The 23491-nt window shown below is 43.4% G+C and overlaps 1 protein-coding gene across 4 annotated transcripts in view; it reads left to right on the forward strand.

Annotated features, from left to right (window-relative positions):
- Positions 1-23491, forward strand: part of BCAT1 (branched chain amino acid transaminase 1) — a 111072-nt gene that overhangs the window by 37593 nt on the left and 49988 nt on the right. The window contains exon 1 of one of the 4 annotated variants that reach the window (XM_050969081.1): positions 10783-10883. The exons of the other annotated variants lie outside the window; for them this stretch is intronic. The gene's annotated coding sequence lies outside the window, so the exon portion shown is untranslated. Of the gene's footprint in view, positions 1-10782; positions 10884-23491 lie in introns of those variants that run through there. 4 annotated transcript variants of the gene reach the window in all.

Here is a 23491-nt window from a genome sequence, read left to right on the forward strand (position 1 = left end):
TGGGCCTGTGGCTTTAGCTTTACATACATTTGTTTTATTTACCAGCACATTTTAAACATTTCAATTAAACACATACAATTTAAAACCAAAAACAATTAGGGGTAGTAACATTAGTATGCCAGTAGTTGTGGGAGACCATCCAGAAAATATGTTATACCAATGGTAACCTGTTATTCTTTTTTTTGCAGTGGCAATTCTTAACATGTCCCCATTTGCGTGTATAATATGAATAACCCAGTTTTCCACGTTTTTTTTTATTTTTATTTTTTAGGAACCATGTTACCTTTTTACCTTTTAAACAGATGATTGGTAACTCTTTGCCATTTAATGCCAAGATTGATAGAGAACTCAGCTAAATCAGTGCTTAAAGTAAGCTGAGACTCTTTTGTTGTTGTTGTGGCAAATAGTAAATGTGATTATTGGTAAACACAGTACTTACATTATATTTACATTTGTCTTCTGGTGGGTTGCTAACATTTTTTAAACACTTTTCCCCAAGAATTAACACATACACATAGCCCATTATACAGTACTCTGGATTATCTGAAAGACAAAAAGAACAATTTTCTACCCCTTTTGGGGTGGCATTGATTATTGCTTATAGATTCCTTTCTTTTACAAATACTCTTTCTGATTGCAGGCAAAACAGAGGAATTACCCCATATTTTCCTGTGTTTTTTTTTTTTTCTATAGGCAGGCCGGGTTTTAATGGCTTCTACTTTTTAAGGTTTATGCGGAAATTATTCCACTGTTTAGTTATTAAATTCATGAGGTGGTGTACCTCAAGTTTTTCCTCTTATATAGCAGACCTGGTTTGTAATGTTTTTCCTGCTTTGTTAAGCTTTAAGTTTATTCACAGATAATAGCTGAGAAGCATCATTACCATATTACTTTAAAGGATTTTTCCAAAAATCATACATTCTAACTTGTTACAGGGGTACTTACTAATACTAAATTTATTTCAATGTTTAATATTAACAATAACATTAGCATCAAATCTATTAAAGGTATTTTGTTATACCATGCCTTTTATGTAGGCAATTTGTTTGCTGACCAGGTATGTTCTTTATTTGCAGCTTCTTTTGTGCTGGCAGTTCTCACCTTTCTGTATCAGTTAGGTAATTTGCATCAACACAGGCTTGGGTTTTGGATTCAAAGCCATCAGCAGAGCTCAGAGACTCTGTCTTAACACACAGGGATCTGAAAAAAAAAACAGCCTATTGCGGCTCTTTTTGGAGCCCTAATAGGATTTTAATTCAGCAGCATGTTTCATTTGCATTTCTTTTACCCTTTTTTACAATATACACCGCACATGTCCGAGGGAAAATGCACATTCTTTGTATACTATAACTTTTTTAAAACATTAGCCATATCAATTTTTACATAAGGTGTAACTGCTTCTTTTGTTCTTACAGAGTTTTCATGTATCCTTATCAAAGTGACAGTCTGATTCTACAGAGCCATTTTAAGGCTCAGTGTTTTTAACATTGCTTCTTTTTGTTTTGTGCACCTCACCTCTGTTGTTGCTTCAGAGGGTCACTGTTAACTTCTTATTCTGTCATTATAGCTCTTATCTGCTATTGTTACAAAAAAAACAAACCAACCAAACAAAAAGACTCCAGAATCTCTACCTATTCTCCTGATTCTGACTGCCCTATTGCAGCCATGACTTGGTCTTTATTTAAAAACATTTTAATTTTTGTAAAGAATCAAGTTACCCCTTAAGGGTTAAATGCTAAATCCCAAAGCCAAACAACACTAATTACCTGTGTCTTGCAAAAAGGTCTGTCAGTTTTGCAACTTTGAATCAAAGAGTCAAATGAATTTTTAGTGGCATTAAAAACAAAAACAAAATCAATTTATCTTACACCTACAAAACAGTAGTTTTACAAACCAGATGTGTTGGTTTAGATTCTTAGAACTTTACATACACAGACAAATAGATACATACACATTTTCTTTTCCTTAACATTTTTTTTTACACTGCTTTGTTTTTGCATAGCTGTATATATATATAAGGATTATTTACAGGCACTCTTCTGGAAAAGGGCCCATTTTCCCTTCAGAATGTCTGCAAAGAAACCAAGAATTCTCTCTCTTTAACATGGTCCTTTTTAACATTTTCCACAAAGTTTAACTGCTTAATTCTCTCCAGCCTCTATAGTTAACTTTTCACTCTCTTTTCTTAAATCACTTGTTTATGTTCCAAAATGACACCTTTATCACCTTAGATTTCACCCTTTTAAGTATTGTTCCAGGGGTTCATGCCTGCACTTACTACTTTTTTTACTCCTGACACTATTCCCTTAGGGCTTTCAACCTGTTTCTTTTCTGTTGCTTGCCTGCTTGTCTGGGCCCGATCCTGCTTTTTTCAATGAACCGTTTGTGAATGATATTGTGGTCATTTCACAATTTTGAAAGAAATGTTCAAGGAAAGGGACCAGGAAGGGTGGGGGCTAGTTGAGGAGCCCCCCCCTCCGCCCCCAACCTTGCTGAATTGGTAGTGGGACACTATAAAGAATCAGTTTCTGAGGCAGACAACAAAGGGGAACAGAACAAGGGACTTTTTGTCCTTTTTACAATGAGATGGGAGTATGAAGGGGTTTTGGATCGATCCGGGGTTTGGAGAACGGGGTAAAGGGGAGCGCTCGGTCTAGTGGTGGGAGAGGAGGCTTTTAATAAAGCTTTTAACTTATTATTTGAATAAGTGAGAGAGGCCAGTTTTGATTTTGTCCACCTATGATTTGCCTCTTCCCACCACTGCATGAAACAATTAACCTCTCCTTTAGCCAATTTAGTTTTAGGTTGGCCGAGTTTGTCCTTTAAGACGTCCACTCAGTCTTTGTTCCAAGATTTTAACAGTGGCCACTGAGTTTTGGGATCCCCCTGAGTTAGCCTAGACTATTTTCCCAGAAATTTACAGGAGTCTTGACCCTTTTTACAGTAGTCTGGACCCATCCTAAATACATAAAATGAGCCGGCGTTCATTTAGGGAACTGTCCCGACTTAGACGTCTGGTTACCAGTACAGGAGGACTTTCACACACCAATCACACAAGAAGGAAATTCAGGTTCGTCAGAGCGATGCCTGCTGCAACACATAAAAGGAGCCCACAGGCTACTGCCTCAATTGCCCTTGCTTTCACACTAAGGGTTTTACCCAAGGTGTGGTGCGGCTGCAATTGTGCAGATTTCACTCACTCAGACCGCGGGGACAGGAACCCCTTGGTCGGCCGATCCCCAGACAGAGACGGCACCCAGACTCAAACACTCCACAAGAGGACAGATAGACACAGAGACAGGACAGTCCTCAGTCTGGACAAAACACAGAAATAATTACCTGACCAGATTCCTGATGTCAGATCCCGGGATCCCTACCAGAACAGAGTGGGAACCAACAGGTTCGATGGCGTAGACCTCACTGTGGCTGTGCGCCTTTCTGCTCTAGTGGGGGACCGCTTGGGCCAAATGCCCAGGTGCCGGCTGCCACGGTCATCCTACAAAAACAGTCAGGAATCACACAGCCCCAGTGAAGACGGTTGCCATCTCGGTGGAACCTCCAAATTGTCAAAGTTAGAATCAGGACTCACAATTTGTCAGACCACTCTGTTTTATTAGCACAGTGCTCTGCCAATAACATTCAGAATATGTGAGCGGCCATGCAAGGCCAAAACAGTCTTATTTATACAGATAAAAGAGCGGGAATCAGACAAAGGAACAAAGAAAGCAAAACTGTAAAATTCACCTGGGGCACAGCATGCATATCCTACTTCCTTACTAACTCTTTATGGATCTGAGGCTAATACTTCACCAATTGCCCTTAAATGGTGCAATTGTTCTATGTGAATGTCTGTATTCCTGTCACCTGGATTGCAACATTCCAACAGTTTTTCTTAAAGGTACAGACAGCATTTCTTTAATCCTTTCTATTTTCACAATATAATTCATTCTACTTTCACAACGCTTTGGTTTTTGTTCTTGCAGGTCTTATCAGACAGCTGTCACTATTCCTTATGTTAGGAGTCTTAGCTCTATGTTTTATTTTGCTCATCGTATGGATCCCCTTGATAGTCATATTTTTGTGACCTGCATGGTTTAAGCTTTTCATCCAGGTGCCACTCATCTCTCCGCATCATTGGGGAAGCGGTCTATATTTCTCCATTTTCTGGCAGCTCGTGTAGCAGAGATTAAAAGCTTCATGCAGTGTGGTTTGAGGTGACGAGGTGTGCGGTTTAACTGGCTGTTAGTTTCTGGGTGAGCATAAAAAAGCAACCCAGAGAACACATGTTGGGATTTGACTCATGAGGAAACAAATGCAAGTAAGTTGCAAGGCAAATTGGATGATGTTACCCTATGCAGCAGGATTTTCTACAGGAAGGATACGTCCAGAAAGCATTAAGTAGTTTCTTAGCTTCTGCTGGAAAATGGTATCCCCATTTGCAAAATGGTCTCCAAATGTAGGGCCCGATGCATCACTGCCTTATTCTATTTTGACACCAGTGTAATTCTAAGGTGGGTGCATGGGTGGGTGCAATTCTCACTGAAGTCAGTAGCAACTATGTCTGTCTGTCCGAGGCGAGGATCTGACCCATCCAGTGTTTGATTTGAGATAGTGAACATTTTTAGAAGATGTTCAGTTTGTCTTTAAATAATCATTTTTCTGTTTGAAACTCTTTCCTTGTAAAGTCAATCATCTGTAGAGGTGATTGTTTTTTTCTTTACCAAAAAAAGGGTTGGAAATTTCCTCACAAAAATTCACTTTTTCCCTTCCCTCAGCCAGGTTTAGAAATAATTAAAATATGTAGTACTTTATCTTTTCAAGCAGTGTACTAAAATCATGAACTAACTAGTAGAAATTGACTGGCATAAAACTGGAGTAATGAAGTAATGAATCGAACCCATGAAAAGTCTTAAAGTACTTTGCCTTTTTATTTATGTTGTGTACTCTTAACTCAAATAGATCAATTTTCAAACATGCTCAGAACATGAGTCAGAGGAAGTTACATAACATTGCTGTATATTTGGGGTGGGGTTCATATATAGCTTGGTGACCAGCTCATATTCAGAGTCTAACAGATTTAAAGCAATTAGACATTTGTAACAGGGTGCAGGCAGGCCGATCTTTCTTCTGCCACTTCTGCACCCAAAAACCAGCCAGAGACCTCTGCTTTGGTGCTATCACCCATGCTCTTTATTTACAGTAGAAGTTCCCACCACCTTGTAGCTACAGACAGTGTCAGGTTTGTAGCCAGCAGAGGAGAACAGCCTCTAACTCCTTGGCTCCTCCCTTTCCTCTCTCCCGGCTTCCTTACTGCCTTTATGTAGCCCCTGGCTAAGGAGGCCGGCAGCTGTTCCCTGTTTGCCACTTAGGCCTAGGCTTATTCAGCCAGCTCCAATTCCCCTTTCCTGATTGGAGCTGGCGTGACAGAGGTCTGGGTCAGGGTTTCCTAGCCAGCAGCCTGTCACACACCTCCCCCTTTATAAACTGCTAGGTTCGTCCTTCCTCGACCTCTCTGCTCCCATCCAGTGGGGTTTGCCCAGGGAAGCCTCTCCCGCTCTTTCGGACAATCACCTGCATCATCTCCTGAGAGTACCTTCATCCTCCACCCACAAAAAGTACACTGGTTGGAGGGTGGATGTCCCCATAGCTCTGCTGCCACTCACAGGTCCTCACACCAATCACACCCCTGCGGGTGTCCCTTCTCCTTTATTCCCTTTTCTTCCAGTAGGGAGTCAAGGTCAATCCTGACCTCCTGCTGGACACTCTGAACTTCGAGTTCTCCCAAGCCACCAAGAAGGGGCCCCATTTCTTCTCCTGGAAACTGCTGTGTGGGGAGCTCCAGTTGCCCCTCTTCTCCCTCTATGGGGCTTGGGCTGGCCATCTCCCCCACACCTCCTCTGTCTACCCTATCCAGGCTCTGTTGTCTAGGGTTCTCATGTTCATTGCCCCCCAAGGACTTTGCTCCTCTTCCATCTCGTGGCTTCTTAGTTTAGGGGTCCCTCCATTCTTCAGGGAACCTTTCCTTTTCCCTCTGGGGGGAGGGCCCAAGTCCGTACCAACACAGCAGGGTACAGTAACTCCTCTACTACCCAAACCCACTTCCATTTAAAGCTGCCCTGCACTTCTAGGGGCACCAGGACCACAGGGCAGTATCTCCTGTCTCCATGGATACACTCCAGGGCCATCCATGCACCTGGAATTATCCAGTGTGGTTTTATCAGCCACCTCTGGATGAGCGAGCAGGCTGAAGCTGTATCCACCAGGCCTCTATGGGGTTTCCTCCCCACCCTTTCCGGGATGGTGGACAGCCTCTGTCCCCTTGTCTGCTCTCTAACATTAGTCCAGCCACACAATTTGGCCCACTCATATTCCATATCTGGGCAGTTCCCCTTTTTATGTCCTGGCTGCCCACCCTCCCAGCAAACAATCACGCCGGCTCTACTGGGAGCTTCTCAGGGTTATCCTTCCTCTCAGGGCCTTTCCCGGGAAGGGGTTCCCTCAGTTTCTTCCCCAACTCTGTTTTTATAGGGTCTGCCCTCCCTTCGGGGAATATCTTCCTCCAAGTACAACTTGGTCAGCTTGACTGCCACATAGACCATACTTTGCTGATGTCGCCTGACCCAGACTCAGATATTCTCAGGGAGGCCCTGTAATAATTGTTCCAGGATGAGGGCATCTCTTATCGCCCTCACCGTTTGCATCTCGGGCCTCAGCCGATGCGTGGCCCAGTTCAGCAGTCTCTAGGTAAATGTCCTGGACCGCACAGCCCTCGTCCATCGGGTTGACCAGAACTTTTGGCAGTATTTCTCCACCAACAGGTTCATCTGGTCTAGGATGGCCACCTTCACCATCTCATAGTTCAGGGCCTGGTCCTCGTTCAAGGCCACGTAGGCTGCTTGAGCTTTTCCCACCAGGTAGGAAGCCAGCTGTAGGGCCTAGCTTGCCCTATCCCATCTGGCGCCCATGTCTACCTGCTCAAACGTACCAAGGAAGGCATCCGGGTCATCTGCTAGGTCCATTTTACAGAGACCCAAGCCCAGCGGCCAGGTGCCATCCCCTACCATGGGACTCACCATTCATTTCAGGAGTTGCTGCTGCATGCTGGCCTGCTCTCTTATAAAGTCCTGTAGGCTTTTCTGCCTGCCAGGTTAGCAAGGCCTCTCTCGCGGCCTGGTGGGACTTCTAGAAGCCTTGCATGGCCTTCTGCATCTCCTTCTGCTATCTGATGAGCCATTGCAGGGTCTCCTCCATCTCCAGGCCTCCAACCGCATCCATTGGCTCAGGTCCCAGACAAGCCCACACGTGTAACAGGGCACAGGTGGGCCCCTCTTTCTTCTGCCACTTCTGCACCCAAAAACCAGCCAGAGACCTCTGCTTTGGTGCTATTACCTGGGCTCTTTGTTTACAGGAGAAGGTCCCACCACCTTGTTGCTACAGGCAGTGTCAGGCTTACAGCCAGCAGGGGAGAGCAGCCTCTAACTCCCTAGCTCCTCCATTTCCTCTCCTCCCTTTTTTGTCTCGCCTCGGCTTCCTTTCCTTGCCATATAGGCCTGTACTTTTTCAGCCAGCTCCAATTCCCTTTTCCTGATTGGAGCTGGCATGACAGAGGTCTGGGTCATGGTTTCCTAGCCAGCACCCTGTCATAACATGTCTTCAGCTATTATCCTCTATTTGAAGATTTTAATTTCTCTTTCCCTTTCCTTTGCTCTCAATTTATCAGCATTTATTGGGCAAATGAGCTACAGATGCCACTTGATCATAAAATATCTGTTCTTGTACTGTATTATGTATTGTGTTGGAGAGGTTGGTTTTCTCTTATCCGGTTTAAAGAGGATGCCCTCTACTGCTGTTAGTTCCTGTAGCGAGGCGGTGGGATCCCCCACAGCCCGCTGAGGGACAACCCTTCTGTGGGTGGAGCCGCTGGGTTCTGCGCCCGCCCCTCAGAGGTCACAGCACAGACCTGAAAGTATGAAAGCAGACCTGCAGAGCTCAGTAGGAGCCCAGCCACCACCGGGACCAGACGTCTGCGGCCGCGGCCAACCGAGCTTGGCTTGCGCCTGCTACCCCGAGGAGGACTGGCCGAGCCTGCCTCGCGCTCGCTACCCCGAGGAAGGGCTGAACCTGCCCTGCGCCAGCTACCCCGAGGAAGAGCCTAGCCTTCCTCTTGCGAGCTACCCCGAGGAGCCACGGAGCCCAAGCTTGAACACTTACCCAGAGGAGCCGATGATGTTTGAGACCGCTGATGACGCCTCGACGACTCAGGTACCTGACGAGGGGGAGTGTGGAAGTAGCCTGGGGGCAGTTGACCCCGGTCTGGCTGCAGCACTGCCAGAACCAATGTCAGTTTGTTGCGGCCAGGATCCCCACTGACAGCAGAGAGTTTCGGCCGCTGCTAGGGCCCGGGCTGGGACGCAGTGGAGTGGGAGGGCCTGCTTCCCCCCTGCCACCCTTCCAAGGGCGGCAGACTCCCCCTTTCCCTGGCCTGAGGAAGCTGAAACCGACTATTGCTGCTCAGCCCTGCCTGAGGGCCTGAGCATACTGACGCTGTGTTTGTTGCCCCACCCTGACCTAGGGCCTGGGGTTAAGACTATTGCTGCTCAGCCCTGCCTGAGGGCCTGAGCATACTGATGCTGTGTTTATTGCCCCGCCCTGACTGAGGGCTGGGCGGGAGACCATTAGTAGTTAGGCAGTGGGATCCCCCACAGCCCCGCTGAGGGACAAGGCGCGGCCAGGCCGCACTACAGTTCCTTATTTAATAATTCCACTTTAGTGGCTTATATTAGTCCTCATGATAAATTTTGGCTGTTCAGCTATAAATTTTCCTTTAAGAGAAAAGTTGCATAAAGGAAATGAATCCACATTTTCTCATCCTGTTTTCCTAATCTTTTGATTGTGTGAAATGAGCATTAACTCCAGGGATATAGCTGCTTTTACCTGAGACAGCTGCTTTTACATACTGTTTCCTCTTGCCTCAGGACATAAGCTGACCAGTTAAATGTATATAATATTACCCACTGATGGCATTTGGTGGGAGGAGGGTTACTTCACCTTCTGAAATATCTAGCATTAGGCACTATTAGACTCAAGATACCAGGTCAGAAGCCAGTTCTTTGTCCGTATATAGCACGTTCCATCTGAGGATCTCCAAGCGCTGTATGAAAGTTTGATTATTACTGCCCTCTACAGTACTAATCAACATCATTACAGATGGAGAAACTGAAGTTATCAATTTAACTTCTCGCTGTAGAGATGTTAAATGATTTGCCCTGTGTGCTACAGTGAATCTGTTGGTGAGTCAAGAGCAGAAACCATGTTTTCTGACTCCTAGTCTTGTACTCAAAGCATTAGATTTGGGATTTTCCCTAACACTTGCAATGTCTTTTTTCAGTGCAGTTCTTCTAATATAGTGACTATTGGCAGAAAGAGACATCCTTTTACTTCTCGTAAACTAAGAGCACAGCTGTGTTGCAGAATTAGTTTGTGTGATCTACCCGTAAGTAACTTTCTTCGAATTAGTCTATCATGAGGGAGGATGGCTACAGTACACAATACCAGTCAAGTGCTGAGTGGTGTTGCTGTAGTGTTCTTGTCATGGTATAAACCCCCACTCTGAACTTTAGCGTCCAAAAGATGGGGTACCAGCATGAATTCCTCTAAGATTAATTACCAGCTTAGAACCTGTAGCACTGCCACCAACCAGGAATTCCAGTGCCTGGTACACTCTGGTCCCCCCAAAACCTTGCCCGGGAACTCCCAAGACCCAGACCCTCTGGATCTTAACACAAGGAAAGAAAACCATTTCCCTCACCGTTCCCTCTCCCAGGCTTCCCCTCCCTGGGTTACCCTGGAAGATCACTGTGATTCAAACCCCTTGAATCTTAAACAGAGAGGAAAATGCACCTTCCCCCCTCCGTCTCTTTCCCCTTCCCAGACTTTCCCTGACAGAGACAGTAATCCTAACACAGAGAGAAATTAACCTTTCTCTCCCCCTTCCCTCCTTTCTCCCCACCAATTTCCTGGTGGATCCAGACCCAGTCCCCTGGGGTCTTACCAGAATAAAAAAAACAATCAGGTTCTTAAACAAGAAACTTTTAATTAATTTTTACTGTTTTTCTCTCTTTATCTTTGTAAATTTAAAATGGAATAGGTACAGGATCTTTCAGCTATAGACACTGGGAATACCCTCCCAGCCTAAGTATACAAGTACAAATTAAAATCCTTTTAGCAAAATACAAATTTGAACTCCTTTCAGCCAAATACACATTTGCAAATAAAGAAAACAACCATAAGCCTAACTCGCTTTATCTACCTAGTACTCACTATTCTCAACTTATAAGAGCTTGTATCGGAGAGATTGGAGAGAAACCTGGTTGCACGTCTGGTCCCTCTGAGCCCCCAGAGTGAACAACAACTAAAATCTAACAGCACACACAAAAACTTCCCTCCTTCAAGATTTGAAAGTATCCTGTCCCCTGATTGGTCCTCTGGTCAGGTGACAGCCAGGCTCACTGAACTTAACCCTTTACAGGCAAAAGAGATACGAAGTACTTCTGTTCCATTAACTCAACTATCCATTTATGACAGTTCTACATCCACACTGATGCTGCACTTAATTGTATGTGGCACTAAGACTTCTGGCGGCACATCCCATGGTTATGTAAACGTCAGTAAACTGCATTGCTCTACGAATGCTTTTGCAATATATTGTGAGGATCTGTGGGTCTAGAATTCATGTCTGCTGGCTCCTGTCCATACAACCACTTGATGACTTCAGTGAAGGCGGGAACAGCAGCCCAGAAGCCCTGATGGCTTAGGTATCACTGGATGCCCCAGCAATAGAGGCCTTAATTGGTGATGCATACTGAATCTCCTAATTGGCTCAGGTATGCTATTTAAGACCTGGGGAAAACACCTGAAGGCTGTAAATGCAACTAGGTGGACCACAGCTTGTTGCTGCAAACAGACCCTGTACTCCTGGGGGGGATTCTGTGCCACAGCTCACATGCAGAATTCATGTCCTCCGCAGAATTTTTTTTTCTCTACAGAAAATAAATTCCACCAGAGAGGCGCTTCAGTTACAGTTTTTGCCCATTAGGGACTGCTATGGTGTCAGAACAGAGGGCAGCCAGCCATAAATAGGGAGGAAGAGAGGCTGCTTTTCTCCCAGTACCCTGCCTGTGGGCCAAGTGGCGGGACAAACAGCGCAGGGCACAGGGCACTTCTGGGGTGTCACACAGACTGGGGTTCAGAAGGGCTGGTCGGGGCAGAGGTGTTAGTGAGGTGAGAGCATTGAGCCAGGGGCTGAATGGGAGTGGGGCTGCAGGAACACATGGGATAGGAGGAGGGGGGGCTCAGTTGGGGTACAGGGACACATAGGGAGGAGAGATAGTGGGGGTGCATGGACACATGGGAATGGGGGAGGAGGGCTGGCTGTGCGGGGGTGCAGGGACACGCATTTACAGGGGCAGATGTGCCTGACTGAATGGGAGATGCCAGGGTCTGCATGGGGGAGGCTCCCCAACTCCCTGATAATTCTTCCCCTGACAAAAACCCTGTTCCATACTTCTCCCACCCTTACCCAATGACCCACCTGATTCACTCCCAGGCTCCTTCTCAGCAATTACTTCTCTCTCCCTCAGCAACTCCATTACCCCTGACTTGCCCCCAAACCATTGCACTGGTTCTGAGGGGTGTGGGAAATACATTTCTGTATTGTAGTTTAAATGAATTATTACTCAGACTGTTGTATTATTATGCCTAGTAAGGAATCTATTGCCAGAAATCCTTTCCTGATTCTTTTTTGTTGTCTGTATTGTTACAGACATATGTGCTGACAGGTACTTTGAAATAAATTACCAAAATAATTGAAATTGGTGTGATTATATTTTGTTATTTTGACAATTAAAATAGCCACAATTTTGAAATATTATGCATAGAATTAAAAAAAAATTGGCACAGAATTCCCCCGGGAGTAACCCTGTTGCATTTCCTGATACCTCACCTCACTCCTGGCTTTGAATTCCAGGTCCCTATGTCGTGCTCCTAGCTCTTTTTGCTGCCCCTGCTCCATTAGCCCAGCCTCAGCAAATCCATTGGGATTCTGAGTCGGGATGGCTCACTGACCCTGACCCTGGCCCTTCAGCTTGACACCAGTAGAGACTGTGTCTTTTGGCCTTAACCTCCTCTCTGCAGCTGGGCTCCTGACATGTTTTGTGTGAGAACTTGCCTGTCCCTTCTGGGGATCCTGCACGGAAGTAGGATGAACCCAGCCACCCAGTAAAGTAAACCACATCTAGCTTAGCATCCTCCAGATTTGTAACCACTATCCTCATTGCAACTGGTGGCAAGGCATGGATCCAACTTGGAGCAATGATCTACCTGTACCAGATGTTGGCACTCACGCACCTCTCATTTTGGCAGCAGGAAGAAATGGAGGTGGACATTTTGGCAGTAGCTTGGTGCCGGGAGAAAGCGCAGTGAGCTTTTTTAAGGGAAGAGCACAAACTAGATGCAGGGCTGGAGGAGTGCTGATGCAGTTTTTAATGGCTGATGAGTCTCTCTGTGCTGCCCTGTGATTCTGGATCAGACCCACAAGCACAGAGAGGTGGGACTACATCATGCAAACACGGGATGACCAGCAGCAGGCCATACATTCCATGTAAAAAAGGCCAGTTTCCAGAAGCTGTGTGAGAAGCTCACTTCGGCCTTTCAGCACCAGGATACAAGGATGAAAAGGGCCATATCAGTCCAGAAGTAGGTTGCTATTGCCCTCTGGAAACCAGCTACCCCAGATTGTTACAGATCCGTGGCTGGTCAGTTCAGTGTTGACAAGACAACTGTTGGTTTTACCATGCAATTTTTGCGGTGGTTGATCCACTTGTGGTGAAGGTGGATGATGTCCCTGAAATAAATTGCAGGCTTTCAGCAAATGGAGTTATCTAACAGCAGTGGAGCCATTGATAGTATATATGTGCCCATTATCTAAAGTTCTCTGGATTTTCAAGTGGAGGAGGTGAAAAGGTAAAAAGTGAAAGACTAGTTGTCTCGAACAAATAACAGATCTGAGCCTAGATAAATGGAAGAAGCTGGAAAAACAACCAGGGAAAGTGGTTTTTCTTGGATTAATCTGTCGGAGAAGGAGAGTGATGCTTTGTGATACTTGGGAACTTGACCTTTAAGGAAGGGTAAGCATCATACAGCAAAGAGTTTTGAGATAGTTTTGGAAAAACCCTTTTGTTTTCCATCTCTTTATGGATTTTCTCAATGTGAATAATTGTTTTTAAGGTTACTTGCTTAGCACCAACCTGGGATTTGGATCAATCATATTTTTGAATTTCTCCGCTCCAGCTCCACTCCAGCACCAATAGTGACTGCTCCAACTCCACTCCATGCTCCAACTCAAATGAATTTTTAACTAAATAAAGTGCATACTGTAACTTTGAAAAAACATTATTTTTATTCAGACTTTTAAAACAATTTAAATGTCATCAACAATTATACAAACTAGAAGCATTCATAATTCATTCTGTAAAAAATTATTGCAGCAATCAAGTCGTCTTTCATAGCCTGCCACAAATCATTTAAAATTTACTTTAAAGCCAAAAACAGTAGCTCTCCATTAGCTTGAGTTGTTGGCATGCTCGAAGCAATTCTACAGGCAGCCTGAATGCAGTGTGGGTAGCTGTGAATGGCCTAAAAAACAGACTTAACTTTTAGCCTACTAACAGACTCCATTGCCACACAATCTTCCTGAAAGTTTCTCTCGAATAACGCTTCATTACAATTATGAATCGCGGAAACTTGCCGGCATCTGTCTTGTTTATCTAATTCCTTTTCCAAGTCGTCATCTTCTGAAGAATTGATGCTTGAATTCTCTCCATTTACCTGTGATGGTTGAAGACATCTCATGGATGGACGCTCGAACAAGTTCAGAGTGGAGACGGAAGTTTGAGAAGGATGTGAACTTTCCGAAACTGCAAATTCAATTGTTGATGACTTCTTTTGTTGTGTTTCGTTTTCTTCAACCTCTTTTGCCGACTTCAAATGTAGCAATAGATTTTGTTTTTCAAGTTGTTGAGCAATATCAAGGAACCCTTCCTTTGCCTTTTGGTATTTCCCTTGAGGTAAGAAGAATCCAATACCGTGGGTCAACATAAACTCCAGCAAGGCAATGAATATTGTCAAAAAGCTTCTCTTGGTGTTTCTGAATTTAGGATAGAATTCCTTCCGCAATTTGTCCACCATTTTCTTGCAAGAATTTTGACAGTTTTTTTTTTACCATTCCTTCATTACAACTCCCAGGGTTACATCGACAGCTTGAAGATTCACGGTTGTTTGGTTTGGTTTGGCTTTGCCAAGAGGTCTCGCAGGTTCTTCAATTTGTTCCATTCAGCTTTTGTTAACTTGAGTTCTCTTGTTCCAGCAGCAGCCACTTCTTCACAGTAAAATTTGAAAAATGAGAAGCCGATCAATCATCACAAATGTTGAACCCCAGTAAGTCACAGTATCCAATGATTGAGTTACCCCATTTAGATCAAGCAGAACACTTTTTGAATACTTGGGGTTTGCAGTTTGACAACGACTTGTCAAATTTTTGCAAGACATTTCTTCGCATGTTCTTTGTTCAGTCCTTCCCAGATTGCCAAGTGAAGAGTGTGAATACCACACCTCATCAGTTGGACTTTTGAGCCGTCCTCCTGAAGCTATGTTGGAAGTATGAGGCTAGGGTCATTAACCCATTGCACAGCAGCATCCATGTTGAGTTTGATTTCATCCATTCCTTTAGTTCCTTCATCAGGCAAAATGTCTTCAGTTCTGTCCACATCCGTGTTCTCAGAGGTAGAAATGGTTTATTGTCCTCTCTGAATTTTTGACGGCACACATCATGTTTACTGCATTGTCAGTGCAGATGCTCAGCACTTGCATTTCGCTGATCCCAAATATTTTCTAAAATAGCTAGCTTTTACTTGACTTTTCACGTACGAAGAATTGTAACTCCCTTCAGTGACGATTTATGTCCAAGGTTTTTACCACAGCTTTATCTTTTCCTTCTTTGTAGTGCTGAGCATTGATTGCAAGGAAATTTCTGTTTCCACGAGTTGCTGTATCCATTTTCAGGTAGCACAATTTTTGCTCCAAATCTTTCTTGAGCTCTTTGTGACCAGACTCAGCTGTCCTGACAACTAAATGATGAACCACATCGTGCCCTGTCAAAACGCCAAGCTGCTGACCCATTTCACCTGCAACTTTTTTGAATTTTTTTTCTTCTTTACCCTGAAGGTAGTGAGCGGTGTTGAACTCAAGCAAACCATTTCCATCAGCCCTTCACAGAAAGTATTGGCATCCATGGTGACTGTAACCTTTTGAGGACTTCAAATATGAGTCAAGTCTGGTTCGCTCAATTTTGGGTTTCTTTTCAGATGAAGCGCCACAAAAATCTTTTTTCCAGGAGTTTTCAAAGAGCCAGATGAACGTCGTTTAGCTGCGTCAGTTTTCTGTTTTCTTTCTTCTTTTTTGTAACCAGAGCCACATAGTTTTCAGGATGGTTATGTTTTACATGCTGCTAAAGGTTGAAACTTTTCATGGCACTTGCTTCACTTGTCTTGAAGCTGTGTGGTTTGAGCTCAGCATTTGCTTCCTTTTCCACCTTGCACATTGCTGATTTCTTCTTTCCTTTTCCCCAAAACCCAAATTTGAGCTTTTCAAATGCAAAAGTAAAGACATCGTTGAGATGCTCTTCCATAAATCGGCTATCAATCGTGGGAGGCAGATTTGATTTTTTTGTTGTTGTTGAAACTATGGCCAAATCTTCTTGTGCTGCTACTGCATCCAAATGTTTCTTGTTATGATCTTCGAAAAGCAATGAACAAAAGCATTACATTTTTTTATAATGTACCTGCTTGTGATATCTTAACCCCTTAAGGTACTTCAAATTTATTTTGGATTTTTCTGGACAAAAATGATCACTTTTTCTTTTTATACAATTATTATTAAAGAATATTTTAACGTATTTCTTGCAGTTTCAATGAAGTAAGAAGTATTTTTAATATACATAATATAATTTTTTATTTTATAAATTGCAGATTAGTTTTTCTTATGAAATTTTGTGGTAAAATATTTGAAATATTTCCCAAGTTTTTAATGAATATATAAAAAATGCTTTAATATAGATATCAGTTACATTTGGTATGTACCATAGTGTTAGTATGTGCTATTGCTGTTCTACAACATTAATTGTTGGGAAGTAACGAGGCTACACGTTACAAGGTTGAAAATAAACTTTAACGGGAAAGCAGATTCAAATTGAAAACACAGTTCTTTTAATAAAGAGAGCAAATTTTCAATGTTTTTCCTTCATCAGGCTGGAAACATTATACGTTTCTGAAAATTTGCTGTCTTTACTAAAAGGACTGTGCTTGCTCTGAATCAGCTTTCCCGTTAAACTTTATGTCCAACGTTCTATCCTATAAGGTCATTCAAATACAATTATTTGAACTACAGTCATGAACTGGGAGGTGTCGGAGAAAAACTCAGTTCTTGCTTTTTGTTTGGGTGCAGCAAAATCAAATACTTTATTATTTCTCAAGCAATATTAATTGAGGGAGGGAGTGCCCTAGGACACTGGGTTGCCCCAGTCCCGGACAGGTCTCTCCATAGGTAAACAATTACAGCAAGCATTTATACCTTTGTTACAGACAATAGGAAGCAATATCACAGACAATAATGAGCAACAGATGCATTTTGTTTATGCATAGGCTATCCTGGTATCTTATTTTTCTCAGCTTCTGGGCGCCAGCCTCCGTATTTAATTATCAGTGCAAGGTCGTAATAACTTCTCACACAGTTCTTTTCTGCTCGCCTCACACAATCCTCGCTTCTACAAGTCTCACGTCATTAGGGTTACAGCTGGCCTAACTCTTGTTAACAAACTGACATGCATTAAGATCCCCTACAAATCCTTGTCAATTCTTTCCCTTCTTCCACACTCCCCCCTTTTGTACTTCTAGTACAACAGATATTCTCAAATCTCTATTTGCATTAAGCCATTGATTTCTGATTTTACATCAGATGTTTCAACCGTAGGGGTTTTCATTGGATAAAATGACAATGCATGATTAGCATGGACATGAAAGGTATTACTATTACTATATCTTTTACAACAACAATAACATAATCCTAAACTGACTAACAGCAATGCAAGCAATAATATACTCAGAGCAAGCATATGATGAGGTTGTTGTACAATTCTGGTTACAAAGCATAATACATCATACTTAGTACACAAAGTAGATACTCTATAAGCTGTATGAAAGGCATTCTTTTCAGCTTGATATATATTCTGAAGTATGTGAATTTGTCCTTGTATTCAGAGATTCTTTGAACCTCTGGTAACAATGAAAGCAAATTTTGAAATCGATCAGGCATTGCTTTAATCCAGTTAAATGATACCTGAAACCTAAGAGCTACTTGCAACATTCTATCTGCAGGCCAGTAAATGATATGATTGCCTGCAGCAGTGGTAAGATTAATGTGTATATCTTGCAATGTGGTGACTTTGACATACACACAGCTATCATTAGCTTGAAAAAGTGGGTGTCCTGTCAGGGCAGTTCCTTGTTCTCTACCTTCCCAGCAGACGCTATCATAAACAGTGACAACTTCCCCTGGCTTCAGTTTCCGTACACACTGAAGCTGTGGTGGTTCTAATGGCCAAAATGTCCATTGATTTCCTAATCCCATCCAAATATCAGTTGTAATCCCAGGAGCACTAACTAAAAATCGATTAGGCAAATCAGGTGGTCTAACTTCCCAGATATATCGATGAATCACCCAATCCCATAAGCATCCTCCCCATGGACCTGGTAGGATTCGGTACGTGGGAGCCCACACTCCCTTAACTGGTCCATATGCTTGGAAGGAGCACTGTGAATGTCCACACTTCCACTCAGAAAGTCTCCAAGTATGTCCCCATGGCCACAGATCAGATGGTATTCCTGACATGTCTGTAAGGGCAGTGGGCCAAGCCTGGTGCTCAAAATCACTCCGAATGGCCATCAGCTGGTCATTCAGGAAATCCTGAATTTCTGAACATGCTAGATCCCACTGCAATGCCTTCCCAGCCTCAGTGATATTCAATACCATCTCTCTCAGTAATTTCTGGGTCATAGAACTAAGGGCTGAAAGAATATGTAACTCACCCACTCCAGCCTCTACTTGGGTTAGTTGAGCTCCAGAAATAAGGCCAGTAGCCTTCTGTAGTTGACCCAATTGCTCATCATGTTCTTGGTTCTTAAAAATATTCCAAACTGCTGCTGCACTGTTGGCCCCATTCCGTAAGGATCCAGTCAGGTCCCTTTTCTTTCTAGAGGAAATAACCCAGGCCCTCTGTTGTGCTAATCTAATGGCAGCCCCTTGTGAACAATTTGGATATGTAGAGGTGATCTGGAAATTAGATAAGGGCAATGTAAACTTAACAGTCCCTAGTGTAGTGTTGATTACAGTCCATCGATATTCCGTTACATCTCTCTTTGGTGTAGGGTTATACCACATCTGTTGGTTGTATACCTTTATATATTTCCAGGAGGCATTAATATTAATAGCATGAGAGGGTGTGTATTGCAATAAGGTACAGGTTACATTATCAATCACTGGAATGGTTTCAATACAAGTAAAATTTCTAGTGGCAGAACAAACTCTTTGGGTATTCATTTGATCATTCACTAATTGGGTGACCAAATAACAATAAGGGCCTCTTTCAGGTAGCATAGTACAAATTCCAGGGATAGCCATCATATCTACTTCACTATGAAACCCATCTATTCCAATTATACATTTTTGGGGTTCATTTGCAGTAATATTGTGGATCTTTATTTCTACTGATCCATTTGTTTTCCACTCAATTATTCGCTCATCTGAATTCCTGTGAACCTTAAAAAATAATCTTTCTGAGCAATATTCTAATAGGTCACTAAGATGGGAAGGCCTTGGCCAATAAATTTCATTAGAATATACAATTTTGTTTGTATCTGGATAAATTACAGAGGTGATGGCAAGGGTTGAGGGGCTAGTGGGGATAACAGTTGTGGTAGCAAGGTGCTTTCGGTATTCATCATCTGAAAGCCAATTAGGGAGGGCAGTACATCCCCGAGGTACTTGTCCATAAGCACAAAGCCCTTCCCCTGGAAGAAATCCAAACCACCATTCAATCCCACAGTCCCAAGAACGATCCCCACAGTTTCCTCCTTGCCAATTAACAATGCTTCGTTTCTTCCACCAGGGCCAGTTCTTAATGTCTCTTGTAGTCAGGAATCCCTGGACTTTGGAAGTTTCTGAAGAATGAATGTTTCTTCTTTTCTTTTCCCAGGATAATTGTGGTTTAGCGTGATATAGGGGAGAGGTTACTAGCACTTCACCCTGTAATGTTGGAATTCCTTTAGAAAAATTCAAAGGCACAGTAGATCTGTCAATGGACAAGGGAGAGGTTGCTAGCACTTCACCTTGTCCTCCTTCCTCACTGTCCAGTAGGTACAGTAGGGCTGGAAGAAGTAGTACGCTGGTCATCAGTAGGAGTATCCTCCCGAGGTGGAGGGGTCTTTTTGCAGTGAGACGCATGGGTCCAGGCAGGTAGTCCTTGACACTTCACAGCAGTGTTGGAGGTTAACAGGACTTGGAAAGGGCCTTTCCAGCGTGGAGCCAGAGCAGACTTTCGTTGATGGACCTTTATGTAGACCCAGTCTCCTGGTTCCAATGAGTGACAAGGTTGTACAGGATCCTTGGGTAGTGCTTCTTTCACCTGTATATAAAAAGACTTAACACATTTTATTAGTGCCTGACAATACTTAAGCATTATGTCATCCATCAAATGAATGTCCATCCGAGCTAGGGTCAGTGGGGGTGCAGCTGGTAATCGCATCGGGCGACTGGACCAATTTTATTTAATATTTTTTAAAACTTCAACTATTTAACAGATACGACCCTGTAATATAATTTAATGCTAAAACATGCATTATAATGGTACTCTAATTTATTTTGTATAATTAACCATTTCCAAGAAACTGTTTAAAAATTTTAATATGCTTAGAATGATACAAACAATTTTACTTATTACTTATTTTTCAATTTTGGAATCATAAATTTCAAACATAATTTAATTTTGTTGTTATTTATTGTGGAACATAATATTACCACTTGTAGCCAGAGGCAGTCAATGACAAGTCTTTCGTGAAATATGAAATAAAAATGACCAACCGCCAGTTCGGGATGCCTATGGTTTAAATGATTTTGGATAATGCAGTATGGTAGCACATACTAATGCTAAGACAGACATAATTTCATTACTTTAATATAAAGTATTTTTGAGATTATTAATCAGAAATTTAAATTTTCATCACCTCCTTGAAGAGACTATAGCTCCCTTAGAAGAATTTTAGGACACGTGTTCACAGAAACATTTTTTCTTAAAATGACCTAAGTGATTCACCGCCAAAGTTGTGTTGGACATTTTCCAATCACTCTGGATATATCACAAAAATCAGTCCTAATTTATGCAAAAATGTTTACTGTATATTTATATGGCTACTGCATGTGACTTTTTCAGTAAATTAAAAATTATAAACAATGCTACCAAAGGACCGTTGAACAGATAACATATAAAATAAGTCCGCCAGAGTGATACGGGAGCATGTACAAATGTACTGATAACAGGAACCCGTGTGAGAAATGAGCTTAAGTGGTTAATATCTCTTGTGATATCTTAATATATCAATAAACAAAAACATTTTTCGCAATATACCTGTTTGTGATATCTTAAAAATGTTGCATCTTGCATCACACTTTTCCGTAATTGCAGCACTCAGCGTGTCTTGTTGATCAACCCTTACAAAAGAAGTATCAACACATACTAATCTGCAGGAGTACATACTCACCTAACCTTAGCACAAGGGTGGGAGCAGTCTGCATTGTTGCCGGATATCTGATAATTATCTGATTCTTTAATAAAACATATCTCCAAAAAACTTTAATTTTGTATCTTTACAGTAAATCTTGATTTCGGCTGAAGTGAGAATAACTGTGACATATTATGTAAAGTGGTAAAGTAGATGTTAATATCAATTGTTATACAATCTGAAAATTTTTGGCACCTTTAGGACTTTCTTGCTAAATATCATTCATTTTGAATTGAAAATGGAAAAAAAAACCCAAAAAACTGGAGTAGTCAAGATTTTCAATGCTCCGGCTCCACTCCAGCTCCGGGCAAAAACCTGCAGCTCCACTGCTCCGTGTTCCAGCTCGGGGCTCTGCTCCAAAGCCCTGGCACCAACAATACATCGTTCACTGTTTCACAGAGAAAAAGACAATACCTTCCCCAAGAAGTTTACGTCTTTCTAGTTGTTTGTATCCCTTTCATCCAGCATTTGCTACTCTAACCTTCTTATGCTCTCCCCTGGTAGTTCTGGTGTTGAGTCCCCCCAGTACAATGTTATGACATTTTTAGTTTAGCATCATGGCTTTAGGAAATACAATGTAGGAAAGGGATTCAGCCTTCTTTCATAAAACTTGGCTTGCCTGTTGTTTTACTTTGGCTTGTTTACTTGTCTGTAAAACTTCCAATATGTCTTGAACTTCATACTCATACTCTAGCAATATACAGAGCTGGCGGTCTGTCTGTCTAATCCCACTCATAAGGAAGCATTCTTATCCCTCAGTGTCCCAAGGAAAGCACTAGTACATAGTCTGACAACAGGGTATTTGTAGTTTGTAACGCTTGGCTTATGTACCCCAGATATGGGACATAACAAACATCTCAGCTGGCATGTTGTTGGTTTTTTTCTTTTTTTTTTTTTTTTTTTATAAAAATAAATCAACTAGCTGATTAAAACTATAATCCCCACACTTCTGTTCCTATAAGTAATAAGAATGGACTATACTGTGATAGACCAAGGCCAGTTGGTAACAGCAGAGTAGTAGAAGGGAGAAATACTGGCCCCTGGATAAGCAGTTTTCTGTTCCCTGAGTGACCAGAGCAGGGGCTGCTCCAGGCTACTGAGAACACCTGACTCCAATTAACCTGCTAAGAGTCAGGTGAGGCTGTTAAGCACCCGACTCTAATTAAGGCACCTCTGATGCTGTAAAAGGGCTCACTCCAGTCAGGCCAGAGGGAGCCAGAGGAGAGGAAGTGTGTGCGAGCACCTGGGAGCAAGAGGTGTTCAAGAAGCTGAGTGTGAGTAGGCATACTGCTGGAGGACTGAGAAGTACAAGCATTATCAGACATCAGGAGGAAGGTGCGGGGGTGAGGACAAAGAAGGTGTTGGGAGGAGGCCATGGAGAAGTAGCCCAGGGAGTTGTAGCTGTTATGCAACTATACCAGGAGGCGCTCTAGACAGCTGCAATCCACAGGACCCTGGGCTGGAACCTGGAGTAGAGGGCAGGCCTAGGTTCCCTCCAAATCTCCCAACTGCTGATTAGACACAGGATGAATTGACCTGGACTGTGGCTTCTACCAGAGGGGGAGGTTTCTGCGCTGTTTCCTGACCCACATGGTGAATCTGTGAGGCGAGCAAATCCGCCAATAAGCACAGGACCCACCAAGGTAGAGGAGGAACTTTGTCACAATACATACTTCATCATTATGTGTTCACAGGAGACTTCAATGTAATACTATTGATAGTAATGAATTCTAGTTGTACTCTTGTCATACATTGTTTGTCCAAATCCAATGGTTCATTGGAAGGTTGGCAGAATGAACTAGTGCAAGGGTGGCCAACCTGAGCCTGAGATGGTGCCAGAATTTACCAATGTACATTGCCAAAGAGCCACAGTAATACGTCAGCAGCCCCCCATCAGCTATCCTCGCCACTCCCAGTGCCTCCCACCCGCCAGTATCCCCACCGATCAGAGCCTTCCTCTCTCCCCGCACTCCCAATCAGTTGTTTCATGTCATGCCGAAGGCTCAGGGGAGAGGGGAGGAGCGAGGCATGGTGGGTTCAGGGGAGGGGGCAGGAAGGGGTGGAGTAGGGGCAGGGCTTGTAGCAAAGCCAGGGGTTGAGCAGTGAGCACCCTCTGGCACACTGGAAAATTGGCGCCTGCAGCTCCAGCCCCGGAGTTGGGGCCTATACAACAGGAATGGGCAAACTTTTTGGCCTGAGGGCCGCATCAGGGAATAGAAATTGTGTGACAGGCCATGAATGCTCACAAAATTGAGGTTGGCGTGCAGGAGGGGGTGAGGGCTCTGGGGTGGGGCTGGGAAGGAGGAGTTTGGGGTGTAGGAGGGTGCTCTGGGCTGGGACCGAAGAGTTCAGAGGGGGATCAGGGCTGGGGCAGGGGGCTGAGGTGCGGGCTCTGTGGTGGGGCTGGGGATGAGAGGTTTGGGGTGCAGGAGGGTGCTCTGTGCTAGGATCGAAGGCTTTGGAGAGCAGGACGGGGATCAGGGTTGGGGCAGTGGGTTGGGGCATGGGGAGAGGCTCAGAGGTGCAAGCTCCTAGTGGTACTTACC

This window comes from Gopherus flavomarginatus, chromosome 1, assembly GCF_025201925.1.
Source record: "Gopherus flavomarginatus isolate rGopFla2 chromosome 1, rGopFla2.mat.asm, whole genome shotgun sequence".
Classification (NCBI taxonomy): Eukaryota; Metazoa; Chordata; order Testudines; family Testudinidae; genus Gopherus; species Gopherus flavomarginatus.